The sequence below is a fragment of the Haliotis cracherodii genome, unplaced genomic scaffold, assembly GCF_022045235.1.
Source record: "Haliotis cracherodii isolate W230 unplaced genomic scaffold, xgHalCrac1.p SCAF_9, whole genome shotgun sequence".
Lineage (NCBI taxonomy): Eukaryota > Metazoa > Mollusca > Gastropoda > Lepetellida > Haliotidae > Haliotis > Haliotis cracherodii.
Genome location: NW_027266343.1, coordinates 58232620 through 58246275, shown reverse-complemented (window position 1 = coordinate 58246275; position 13656 = coordinate 58232620).

Here is a 13656-nt window from a genome sequence, read left to right as displayed (position 1 = left end):
TAACTCATCAATTGTCGTAAGTCAGGACCTCGTTACTCATGAACTGTCGTTAGTCATGACGTGGTAGCTCATGAATCGTCGTTAGTCATGACTTCGTAGCTCATCAATTGTCGTTATTCATGACCGCGTAACTCTTTAATTGTCGTTAGTTATGACCTCGTGACTCAAGAATTGTCGTTAGTCATGACCTCGTAACTCATGGAGTGTCGTTAGTCGATCAGGACCTCGTTACTCGTCAGTTGTCTTTAGTCATGACCTCGTAACTCATGGACTGTCGTTTGTCGATCAGGACCTCGTAACTCATGCAATGTCGTTAAATTTCCAATCTCTCGAAACAGCCTACGTTCGGCCTTGGATATTTACAAGACATAGCATGTTTAGACTTCGAAACACCATTAGCAATGGCCTGGTAAATTAGAAACCATCATTATAAAGACTTATTAAAACGGGAAATATATTTTGCCAAGTCTTTAACGGGAGACCACATAATAGATATAATCTATTAAATGGTCTCTGCTTTAACTCAGGCAAAAGTTGAATAATTCTCGAATGCGTTAAGTCAACTCGGTTTACTTTCTTTTAAGAAACTTTTTCCATGCATGTTTCATGTTCCGCCCATATCTGCAGAAACGCACTGGATAACGACGCCTTTCAGTAAATCAGCTCCCCTTGAAATAAATTTTATGAGACGAGAAAACATACTAAAGATTTTAAACCTTCAGGAATATCTTTTTCAAGTGATGTTATTTGAGAGAAAACTCCCCAAACCACAGTAAATATAACAATCATGACACATGAATCATGAAAACGAGATCACACTCGTCAGCAGTGCCAGGAACTCCTTCTCTCAACGTGTGAGTTATGGCCAAAAGGAACTGACGAGAGGGGGCGCACTTCACCCTGCAGCAACACTGCCAGCTATACAGTGATAGACGGGAGTCCGGTCAGGTTCCAGATCACCCCTGTAACTAACCCAGGCGTAACAGGTCTGTAATTACCCATAGCCCGTGATATATAGACCTATATCCCTACAGGAAGCGCCGGGTGACTAATGGTCACTGCTGGTCGAGGAGATCTACCTACAGGCTTCACTGTAGCCTTCCAGTAAATTAAGCCATCAGTTATTTAGACACGCTGTCGTGACGTCGGATGTGTTTTGAGGTGGGTCAAGAGAGTTTCAGATAAGATGTTTCACGTCGCACCGTATGTTTTCCGACCCAATACATGTTACGGTTTGGTGTGGCCGCACTTCCGGTGGGCTGTTGCCAGTTGTTGCAGAAGTATTGAATCGGGTCACGTGATTCGAACAACACTGCATGGGTGCCCTTTATGTGAGTGAGTGAGTGAGTGAGTTAGTGAGTGAATGAGTGTCATTTTGAACAGTACTTCAGTTATATCACGGCATGCCAGTTTCATGTGTGAGGGTTGTCTCAATTGGTAAAACCCCCAAATCTGATAGCTATAAATAAGATACAGAAAGAAATAAAAGCGACAAAACCAGTTCCATTATTGTAAGAATGTGTTTATGAATCACCATCAAATAGTGAGTGAGTGAGTTGGGTTTTACGCCGCTTTTAACAGTATTCCAGTTATATCACGGCGTGTCACCTTAATGTGAGAGGAAATCCCGAAGAGATGCAGGTCTCAGACGTTTACAACTTCGGTGAAACCCATGAGCACGGGTATGGTGCTTACAAACCTAGGAACATCATCGGGGTGAAACGGGATTCATAGATTTCTGGCGTGCCCAAGGAACGCAACTCTGCACAGCGAATTGAGGCGACTGGGCCACCCGCGCATCCCACTATCATATAGTGATGATACCAGGTGAATATGTGAATGTATCCTGACCCATCGGCGGCACCCGTCACAAACGCATGCAAAAGCAAGTAAATTCTTCACATGAAAATACACTGTAACATACGGCACAAGTCAAACTAGGGAATTGCATCAGACACAATTTTTGTCACTGATGCGTCGAATTTGGAAATGTCCTCCACATTTCAATATTTAACGTTTTGAAAACAGTACTGGGGCTTTGAATGTTATAACTCCAATCAAACAACGTTTGAGAAAGAGGCATATGACGTCTACGTCAACGCCAATGCCGTATCAATTCATGTAGCGTTTCGGTGCAGGTGGACTGAAAAAACAAACGTGAAACCCCAAACTCCTCACAAAATCTCTGAGGGAAACATCACACACAGGGACATACATCACAGCATAAACTCACCGACCGATAATTTTGTCATCCACCCATTCATTGAAGACACAATGGAGGTTAAGTATTTCTGTGTCTGCTATAGTTTAATTAATATATCCTAGTGTTTGTTTTGTTTGTTTGTTGTTAAACGCCACTCTCAGCAATATTCTAGCTATATGACGGCGGTCTGTAAATAATCGAGTCTGGACCAGACAATACAGTGATTGACAACATGAGCATCGATCAACGCATTTGTCAGCGAGCCTGACCACCCGATCCCGCGGCGTCCTAGTGAGTGAATAAGGTTTCACACCTGTTTTAGCAATATTCCAGCAATATCACGGCAGGGTACACCAGAAATGGTCTTCACACATGAAACATTTCTTCAGTTGTGAGTGAGTGAGTATGGTTTTACGCCACTTTTAGTAATATTTCAGCAATATCACAGCGGGGGACACCGGAAAATGGGCTTCACACATTGTACCCATGTGGGGAATCGAATCCAGGTCTTCGGCGTGACGAGCGAACGCTTTAACCGCTTGGCTACCCCACCGCCCCGTCTAAGCGTGATGTGGGAGGAGAGTCTGACGTGATTCAGATCTTCGGCGTTCATCAGTTTGGTGAAACCCACGATTCCCTTTATCACAAGCAAGCGACTCTGGGATACGAACGCGCGATTATCGGATTCTGACTCAACTAGGGGGCGCTACTCTGCACAACATGTTCCGATTCCTTGGACGTCTGGGGCGTCCGCGCCCCCTTATTACCAGCACAGGCCAGCCATTGGACAAACCTGCAGCCTTTCAAATGAATATAGTGTAGGGTTTTTGGTTAAATTGTCTTTTGATATATAATAGAAAGGAGCTACAAATCGCTTCATTTTCACACTTGAAGAAGGGGGCGGTGGGTAGCCTAGTGGTTAAAGCGTTGGCTCGTCACGCCGAAGACCCGGGTTCTATTCCCCATATGGGTACAACGTTTGAAGCCCATTTTCCGGTGTCCCCAGTCGTGATATTGCTGAAATATTACCAAAAGCGGCGTAAAACTATACTAACTCACTCACAACTGAAGAAATGTTTAACTGAGTTACTGTTTCGGAGTATGTATGTGAGATCAGGTGAACAATTCCAAGAGAGGATAAATATGCTAGATATTCTAATCTTGTATATACGTATTAGTTTGGTTGGTTGGTCGAGTCTGGACCAGACAATCCAGTGATTAATATCATGAGCATCGATCCACGCAATTGGGATACGATGACATGCATCAACCAAGTCAGCGATCCTGACCACCCGATCCCGTTAGTCGCCTCTTACGACAAGCATAGTCACCCTTTAACGGCAAGCATGGGTTGCTGAAGACCTATTCTACCCCGGAATCTTCACGGGTCACGTATTAGTTTGATTATTGTTTAACGTTAACACCACACTGAGCAATATTCAAGTCATCGACCGCGTCCTGTAAACAAATGAATCTGGAACAGACAATCCAGTGATTGATATTGTGAGCAACGATCTTAACCGTTGGAATACGATGACGCGCTATCAACCAAGTCACTGAGCTTGACCACCCGATCAGTACCCAGTCGCCACTCACGACCAGTAAATAGGTTGCCGTGGACCTATATTGTAACCCCGAACTGAGGTAATATACATAAACCATTGCTTGTAAAGTGGGGCTCTCCAATTCCCACACGCATCTCATTACCAAAGGAATCCTTTTTCTTCACATTCAAGGAAAGTTTATCTACACATCTAACATCCAGACTACAATTTATCCGGGGTAAGTACTCATCTTTATAGCCATTCTATTTTCTCACCAAATTATTGTCTTAACGTACCAACGTCAATAACAGGAAGAATGTATTATTATATCACGTGACACTGTAACTGCGGGATGACTGTCACAACAGGTGATGAGATCGAGGCTACACAAACTAACACTTCCTCTGTAGTTTTGACAGCCAGGTAGCAAACGTCCGTGTTTTTTACCAAAGCATCATCAGCTTACGTTTATCTCAACATATCGGACACAATTGTCGCATAGTGATATCTAAACTCACACCATTTGTCTAAACGTACATCTTTCATGTAGTTTCTCATCCCACGTGTTTGTGTTTTGACATAATGGAGGTAGGCTCCGAGAGCCGAGGAATGTTTCGACATACCAAGAGTGGCAGTGTAACTCGGTGTAGCATGTCGACATATTCCACGTGTTCACAGAAGGAAGTTGCGCATGCAGCGTTCCTGAGCTGTTATAGCTCGTTAGCTCATCTTACTGCGCTCACAAATTTCTCTTCAAAGACGATTCGGAAGCACTTTGTTTGAAACAACTTCTGTGGAGCATAAATTGATGTACCCCAACAGTCACTGATATAATCATTGCGAGGGGTAATAGATATAAATAATGTTATTATGGCTTGGTGTCCACAAGGACAATTGCACTCGGATACTGTAAGTCAACAAAAAATAAGATTTATTGATCTGACGATGCAAGTCTTTTACCGTAATTCCCACTTAGAGAGAATCAGTTTGAGGCAACAACCTTTGCTTTTGGTTTGGTTTGGTTTGTTGTTTAACGCCGCTCTCAGCAATATTCCAGCTCTATGACGGCGGTCTGTAAATAATCGAGTCTGGACCAGACAATTTCTTCATGCAGCTCCAAATCGGCATTGCGAAAATGTACACGTTGGTTTGGTAATTCGTGTTTGTACATCCGGAGTTATTAGATGCTCACCTTTATTAGATAAAATAACACATAGAAAATGACATCACATCACATTAATTATATGTTTTTCGTTCTTGCTTCTTCATCATGATACACGATGTTTGTTTGTTTGTTGTTTATAATGAGCTATATTCCCGACGGTGGATTGTATAACAATCATCAAGTCTGAATAAGACAAACCAGTGATGGATATCAGGAGGGACGTCACAAGATGTCGCGGTAGATGACACCACATCACCAAGCCACGGAGCCCGATAACAAGGTCCATCTAGTCGTAAGACATGTGAGGGCACGGGTGGCCCAGTCGTCTACGGCGCCGCGATTCGCTATGCAGAGTTGCGTCCCTTGGGCACGCCAGACACCTATGATTGTTGGTTCGAATCCCGGTTCGCCCCGATTATGTTTCTAGGTTTGTCAGCACCATACCCGTGCTCGTGGGTTTCACCGAAGTGGTAAACATCTGAGACCTGCATCACTCCGGGCTTTCCTCCCACATTCAGCTGACACGCCGTGATATAACTGGACTACTGTTGAAAAGCGGCGTTAAACCCAACTCACTCACACTCGTAAGACATGTCGGGACAACTAGGGGCCAATTCCATCCCGGAATCCCCATAAACGAAGTAGGAGCTAAGCTGATAACGGCATATACCTGAACAGTAACGCCTACTGTATAACGAAGCTGCGGACTACCGCAGGATGTGCTTCAGTTGTCTTAGTTTGTTCGTTTATTTGTTTGTTTGTTGTTTAAAACCGCACTCAGCAATATTAAAGATATATTACGGCGTTCTGTAAATTATCGAGTCTGGACCACACAATCCGGTGATGGACTTCATAAGCATCGATCCACGCAATTGGAATCGATGACATGCATCAACCAAGTCAGCGAGCCTGACCACCCGATCCCCTTAGTCGCCACTGACAACAAGCATACTCGCCTTTTATTGCAAGACTGGGTTGCTGAAGACCTATTCTAACCCGGATCTTCACTGGAAAGTTACCTTAGGGATAGGTGGCGTATATGTAACGCCACCACGGTGTAGGACGACGTGTAAATGATGAAATGTTAACATGGAGTTAATCAGCTGTTCATGCCACATCCCCCTGTCCGGTGTGACAAGCCCCGAGCTGATGATCAAGGGCCACCATCCTCTATCAATCGTGGGTGAGGAAATACGCATTTCCCCGTAATCCACCGAAGGCATGTTCGGCTTGTCCCGAGATGACACGAGTTGGTCACGATGTAATGGCGCATGCAGTAGATGGATGAGGTTTGGTGACCGGTAATGTCATGTTTTGATTTACAAATGGCATGTAAGATAGGCACACACCATCTCCGATTGAATGTTGTTTAACGCTTCAGCAATATTCGAGTTAGTTTTTAAATGATCGAGTCTGAACCAGTCAAACCACTGACTGCAGGTGGACAACAGATCTCCGCACTTGGGGTTCGAAGACACCTAATCCAAATTTGAACTAAAGCTAACTTGATTCCAGTACAGGTGTTAGCAGCTGGCGGCTGGCTGGTTGGATTTTTGGATTTTTACTTGCTTCCAAAAAGTATTTCTGGTTGGATTCGGGTTTCTGAGATCCTGTACCCTGTACCAGGAAGTCCTGATTAAGTTCAGTTACAGAGGTTTACATTCTAGTGTATAGACTATATATAACCTGTCTGTATTGGTGAGTGAGTGTGTGTGTCTTTGAGATCCTATGCGGTTAATAGCAATATTCCAGCAATACCACAGTGGGGGAACACTACAAACGTGTCTTTGCTTCTATCTTGGCCTCTCATCTCCTGAAAGCAGCCTGGATACCATTGGATACAACTTGTTATGAAACATTTAAGTACTTGCCACCAACGTCCCACAAAGAACACAGAGTATATAGCAACTTGTTCTCAATGGCTGAAATAATGCCGATGCGACGTTACATTTTAACTCACTCACTCACAAAGAACACCATCACAGCAACTTTGAAAGCATACAACGCTATCATTTCAATGTAACCACGCTGCTGTAAAACAGACCGACCTACTGACGACCTTGTGAAATAGACATTACAGACAATTAGCAGTTGTCGGGCAGACAGTCTGGAAATGATTTGCGAACCCTCACACATTCACTAATTACAGGTTTGTGTTTCTGTGGTTAACTCCCAACATGATGATGATGCTCGTCACACGTGATGGGAGTAATCCCAAGGCAATCTCTGAGTAGTATGACAAAGTCCATTCACTCCTCTGTCAGGTGTGTTCAAGCCACATCAAATTACTAGTTTATTAGCGCGACCTTTTCAGGCAAAGATCAGGTGAAGTTTAAAATTTAGAAAAACTAGAGCCACAAGGCGCTGTATGTTGACTGATTGTAAAGTACTAACTACAACATTAAGTTTAAATGTGAGAGGGTGAGATGGGTTTTACGCAGCTTTACGCAATATTCCAGCAATATCACGTGGGAAACTCCAGAAATGGCTTCACACATTGCACCCACATTATCAATCAGGGTCTTCGGCGTGATGAGCAATTGCATTAACCACGTGGCTACCCTCCGACCCAAAGATCAAAATAAAAAAGGCACACTCAAGATAAGATACAATAATGAAATCAATATACCCCACCCCACCCCCCCCCTCCCCCCCAAAAAAAATAATAATGTTATTCTGCATACCACATACTGCACACAATTTCATACTGAATCGTGCAATAATTGCTCAATTTGGGACAAACGTTATATTCTCAATGTGGCTGCCATGTCGATCATGTCTAATTGCAAATTCAGTGAACTCTCTTTAAAGACACCATTGCTGGGATCATCCATACAGAATTTCAGCATCACGGGCCTTGTAGTTCATTAGATGTGTATATGACAGATGGGTTGCTGGTTGGACAGACAACATGCTTCAACAAAAAATCGCTTGAACCTGGGTTCAGGTCAGATTAAAACGCCAAGCTCCATGAACTCTCAATTTCTCTTTTCAGGTCCTGCAATGGTAAATGGGCACTCGGCAGTAACTTTCTTACACAATAAATACAAGATACAGACATCTAAGCCAAGTAATAACACTCATTCAACACCCGTGGGGATCCTTGGGTAGAATTGGATCTACAAGCCAGTGCTTGTGTCGGGGGGTAGAAATGGTTCCACAAGCCAGTGCTTGTGTGCAGGGGTAGAATTGGATCCACTAGCCAGTGCTTGTGTCCGGGGGTAGAAATGGTTCCACTAGCCGGTGCTTGTGTCCGGGGGTAGAAATGGCTCCACAAGCCAGTGCTTGTGTCCGGGGGTAAAAATGGTTCCACAAGCCAGTGCTTATGTCCGGGGGTAGAAATGGTTCCACTAGCTGGTGCTTGTGTCCGGGGGTAGAAATGGCTCCACAAGCCAGTGCTTGTGTCCGGGGGTAGAAATGGTTCCACAAGCCAGTGCTTATGTCGGGGGATAGAAATGGTTCCACAAGCCAGTGCTTGTGTCCGGGGGTAGAAATGGCTCCACAAGCCAGTGCTTATGTCGGGGGGGTAGAAATGGTTCCCCTAGCCAGTGCTTGTGTCTGGGGGTAGAATTGGATCCACTAGCCAGTGCTTGTGTCGGGGGGTAGAAATGGTTCCACAAGCCAGTGCTTGTGTGCGGGGGTAGAATTGGATCCACTAGCCAGTGCTTGTGTCCGGGGGTAGAAATGGTTCCACTAGCCGGTGCTTGTGTCCGGGGGTAGAAATGGCTCCACAAGCCAGTGCTTGTGTCCGGGGGTAGAAATGGTTCCACAAGCCAGTGCTTATGTCCGGGGGTAGAAATGGTTCCACTAGCTGGTGCTTGTGTCCGGGGGTAGAAATGGCTCCACAAGCCAGTGCTTGTGTCCGGGGGTAGAAATGGTTCCACAAGCCAGTGCTTATGTCGGGGGATAGAAATGGTTCCACAAGCCAGTGCTTGTGTCCGGGGGTAGAAATGGCTCCACAAGCCAGTGCTTATGTCGGGGGGTAGAAATGGTTCCCCTAGCCAGTGCTTGTGTCTGGGGGTAGAATTGGATCCACTAGCCAGTGCTTGTGTCGGGGGGTAGAAATGGCTCCACAAGCCAGTGCTTGTGTCCGGGGGTAGAAATGGTTCCACAAGCCAGTGCTTATGTCGGGGGATAGAAATGGTTCCACAAGCCAGTGCTTGTGTCCGGGGGTAGAAATGGCTCCACAAGCCAGTGCTTATGTCGGGGGGTAGAAATGGTTCCCCTAGCCAGTGCTTGTGTCTGGGGGTAGAATTGGATCCACTAGCCAGTGCTTGTGTCGGGGGGTAGAAATGGTTCCACAAGCCAGTGCTTGTGTCCAGGGGTAGAAATGGTTCCACTAGCCGGTGCTTGTGTCCGGGGGAAGAATTGGATCCACTAGCCAGTTCTTGTGTCCGGGGGTAGAAATGGCACCACAAGCCAGTGCTTGTGTCCGGGGGTAGAAATGGATCCACTAGCCGGTGCTTGTGTCCGGGGGTAGAATTGGATCCACCAACCAGTGCTTGTGTCCGGGTCGAAATGGTTCAAAAAATCGCTTGAACCTGGGTTCAGGTCAGATTAAAACGCCAAGCTCCATGAACTCTCAATTTCTCTTTTCAGGTCCTGCAATGGTAAATGGGCACTCGGCAGTAACTTTCTTACACAATAAATACAAGATAAAGACATCAAAGCCAAGTAATAACACTCATTCAACACCCGTGGGGATCCTTGGGTAGAATTGGATCTACTAGCCAGTGCTTGTGTCGGGGGGTAGAAATGGTTCCACAAGCCAGTGCTTGTGTGCGGGGGTAGAATTGGATCCACTAGCCAGTGCTTGTGTCCGGGGTTAGAAATGGTTCCACTAGCTGGTGCTTGTGTCCGGGGGTAGAAATGGCTCCACAAGCCAGTGCTTGTGTCCGGGGGTAGAAATGGTTCCACAAGCCAGTGCTTATGTCGGGGGATAGAAATGGTTCCACAAGCCAGTGCTTGTGTCCGGGGGTAGAAATGGTTCCATTAGCCAGTGCTTGTGTCCGGGGGTAGAAATGGATCCACTAGCCAGTGCTTGTGTCTGGGGGTAGAAATGGATCCATTAGCTAGTGCTTGTGTCCGGGGGTAGAAATGGATCCATTAGCCAGTGCTTATGTCGGGGGGTAGAAATGGATCCACTAGCCAGTGCTTGTGTCGGCGGGTAGAAATGGTTCCACAAGCCAGTGCTTGTGTCTGGGGGTAGAAATGGATCCACTAGCCAGTGCTTGTGTCTGGGGGTAGAAATGGATCCACTAGCCAGTGCTTGTGTCCGGGGGTAGAATTGGTTTCACAAGCCAGTGCTTGTGTTCGGGGGTAGAAATGGTTCCCCTAGCCAGTGCATGTGGCTGGGGGTAGAATTGGATCCACTAGCCAGTGCTTGTGTCCAGGGGTAGAAATGGTTCCACATGCCAGTGCTTGTGTCCGGGGGTAGAAATGGTTCCACTAGCCAGTGCTTGTGTCCGGGGGTAGAATTGGATCCACTAGCCAGTGCTTGTGTCCGGGGGTAGAATTGGATCCACAAGCCAGTGCTTGTGTCCGGGGGTAGAAATGGATCCACTAGCCAGTGCTTGTGTCTGAGGGTAGAAATGGATCCACTAGCCGGTGCTTGTGTGCGGGGGTAGAAATGGATCCATTAGCCAGTGCTTGTGTCCGGGGGTAGAATTGGATCCATTAGCCAGTGCTTGTGTCCGGGGGTAGAATTGTATCCATTAGCCAGTGCTTGTGTCCGGGGGTAGAAATGGATCCACTAGCCAGTGCTTGTGTCTGGGGGTAGAAATGGATATATTAGCCAGTGCTTGTGTCTGGGGGTAGAATTGGATCCATTAGCCAGTGCTTGTGTCCGGGGGTAGAAATGGATCCACTAGCCAGTGCTTGTGTCTGAGGGTAGAAATGGATCCACTAGCCGGTGCTTGTGTGCGGGGGTAGAAATGGATCCATTAGCCAGTGCTTGTGTCCGGGGGTAGAATTGGATCCATTAGCCAGTGCTTGTGTCCGGGGGTAGAATTGTATCCATTAGCCAGTGCTTGTGTCCGGGGGTAGAAATGGATCCACTAGCCAGTGCTTGTGTCTGGGGGTAGAAATGGATATATTAGCCAGTGCTTGTGTCTGGGGGTAGAATGAGATCCATTAGCCAGTGCTTGTGTCCGGGGGTAGAAATGGTTCCATTAGCCAGTGCTTGTGTCCGGGGTTAGAAATGGATCCACTAGCCAGTGCTTGTGTCTGGGGGTAGAAATGGATATATTAGCCAGTGCTTGTGTCTGGGGGTAGAATTGGATCCATTAGCCAGTGCTTGGGTCCGGGGGTAGAAATGGATCCATCAGCCAGTGTTTGTGTCTGGGGGTAGAAATGGATCCACTAGCCAGTGCTTGTGTACGGGTGTAGAAATGGTGACACTTGCCAGTGCTTGTGTCCGGGGGTAGAATAGGTTCCACAAGCCAGTGCTTGTGTCCGGGGGTAGAAATGGATCCATCAGCCAGTGTTTGTGTCTGGGGGTAGAAATGGATCCACTAGCCAGTGCTTGTGTACGGGTGTAGAAATGGTGACACTTGCCAGTGCTTGTGTCCGGGGGTAGAATAGGTTCCACAAGCCAGTGCTTGTGTCCGGGGGTAGAAATGGTTCCACTAGCCAGTGCTTGTGTCTGGGGGTAGAAATGGATATATTAGCCAGTGCTTGTGTCTGGGGGTAGAAATGGATCCACTAGCCAGTGCTTGTGTCTGGGGTTAGAAATGGATATATTAGCCAGTGCTTGTGTCTGGGGGTAGAATTGGATCCATTAGCCAGTGCTTGGGTCCGGGGGTAGAAATGGATCCATCAGCCAGTGTTTGTGTCTGGGGGTAGAAATGGATCCACTAGCCAGTGCTTGTGTACGGGTGTAGAAATGGTGACACTTGCCAGTGCTTGTGTCCGGGGGTAGAATAGGTTCCACAAGCCAGTGCTTGTGTCCGGGGGTAGAAATGGATCCATCAGCCAGTGTTTGTGTCTGGGGGTAGAAATGGATCCACTAGCCAGTGCTTGTGTACGGGTGTAGAAATGGTGACACTTGCCAGTGCTTGTGTCCGGGGGTAGAATAGGTTCCACAAGCCAGTGCTTGTGTCCGGGGGTAGAAATGGTTCCACTAGCCAGTGCTTGTGTCTGGGGGTAGAAATGGATATATTAGCCAGTGCTTGTGTCTGGGGGTAGAATTGGATCCATTAGCCAGTGCTTGCGTCCGGGGGTAGAAATGGATCCATCAGCCAGTGTTTGTGTCTGGGGGTAGAAATGGATCCACTAGCCAGTGCTTGTGTACGGGTGTAGAAATGGTGACACTTGCCAGTGCTTGTGTCCGGGGGTAGAATAGGTTCCACAAGCCAGTGCTTGTGTCCGGGGGTAGAAATGGATCCATCAGCCAGTGTTTGTGTCTGGGGGTAGAAATGGATCCACTAGCCAGTGCTTGTGTACGGGTGTAGAAATGGTGACACTTGCCAGTGCTTGTGTCCGGGGGTAGAATAGGTTCCACAAGCCAGTGCTTGTGTCCGGGGGTAGAAATGGTTCCACTAGCCAGTGCTTGCGTCCGGGGGTAGAAATGGTTCCACTAGCCAGTGCTTGCGTCCGGGGGTAGAAATGGTTCCACTAGCCAGTGCTTGCGTCCGGGGGTAGAAATGGTTCCACAAGCCAGTGCTTGTGTCCGGGGGTAGAAATGGTTCCACAAGCCAGTGCTTGTGTCGGGGGTAGAATTGGATCCATTATGTCATTGTGCCCCAATGGCATAGGTTGTTGCTCATGCCATCAACAGCTGGTTTGTCTGGTCCAGACTTGATCACATAAACATTCAATCACTCATTTGGCTCAGTTTCAGGTACCATGACAGTTTCTCATGACATCCATACATCTAATCAATATGCTGATGTTATATGTTAATCAGTAATAAGTTCAGACAGCTTCCAGACTCCATGGTTTAATGACGTCCAGTACTTCTCATTTTTGGACTACTAATGCAACTACCACTATTTATAGATACATTTGTTGTTAACTAAAATGTGTCCATTCTAATTCTCACTGATGACATAGGGACCTTAATGTTTTTCCTCTAATTAACACCATGGAGAAGTCAGTTAATCTAATGTACGAAGGTCTTACTGGAGACCTGGCACTATTCAGAGCCCTGGTTCTTGTTTAGATGCATCCATCTTCCTGAGACCAGGGAGTTAACAACTGTAAAAGTCCAGTTTCCACCCCTGCCAAACTTGGCTTGAATTTCCAGGTTCGAATGTAGCGCTGCCAGTAGCTATTACGAGTTATGTCCCTTCGATGTCCCTCCTATTGAGCAACCAGATTTGATCTCTCATATGACTTGCAAACAAAATGGCAGCCCACTCAAGACGATCTGATCGATTATCAAGATGTATATTGTAATAAAACGGGTCTTTCCCCACGAAGTGCATCAAATCATTTGAGCACCTTGATTAAAAACGTGAAAAGATTTTGAAAATATCTGTGACGCCCACATAGCCGTACACATGTTTTACAAATCCAGTAGTTGACCGAAATCTGCCTGTTGAAATCCATGTTGTTTACAAACCGTTGTTTTTTTGTTAGTCCAGCCAAAATGTAACTCCGGAATTCCAGCCTAGTTCTGCAAGGATGGAAACTGGACTATCACGGCAGGGGACACCAGAAATGGGCTTCACACATTGTACCCATGTTGGGAATCAAACCACGGGTCTTCGGCGTGACGAGCGAAGACTTTAACCACTAACTGC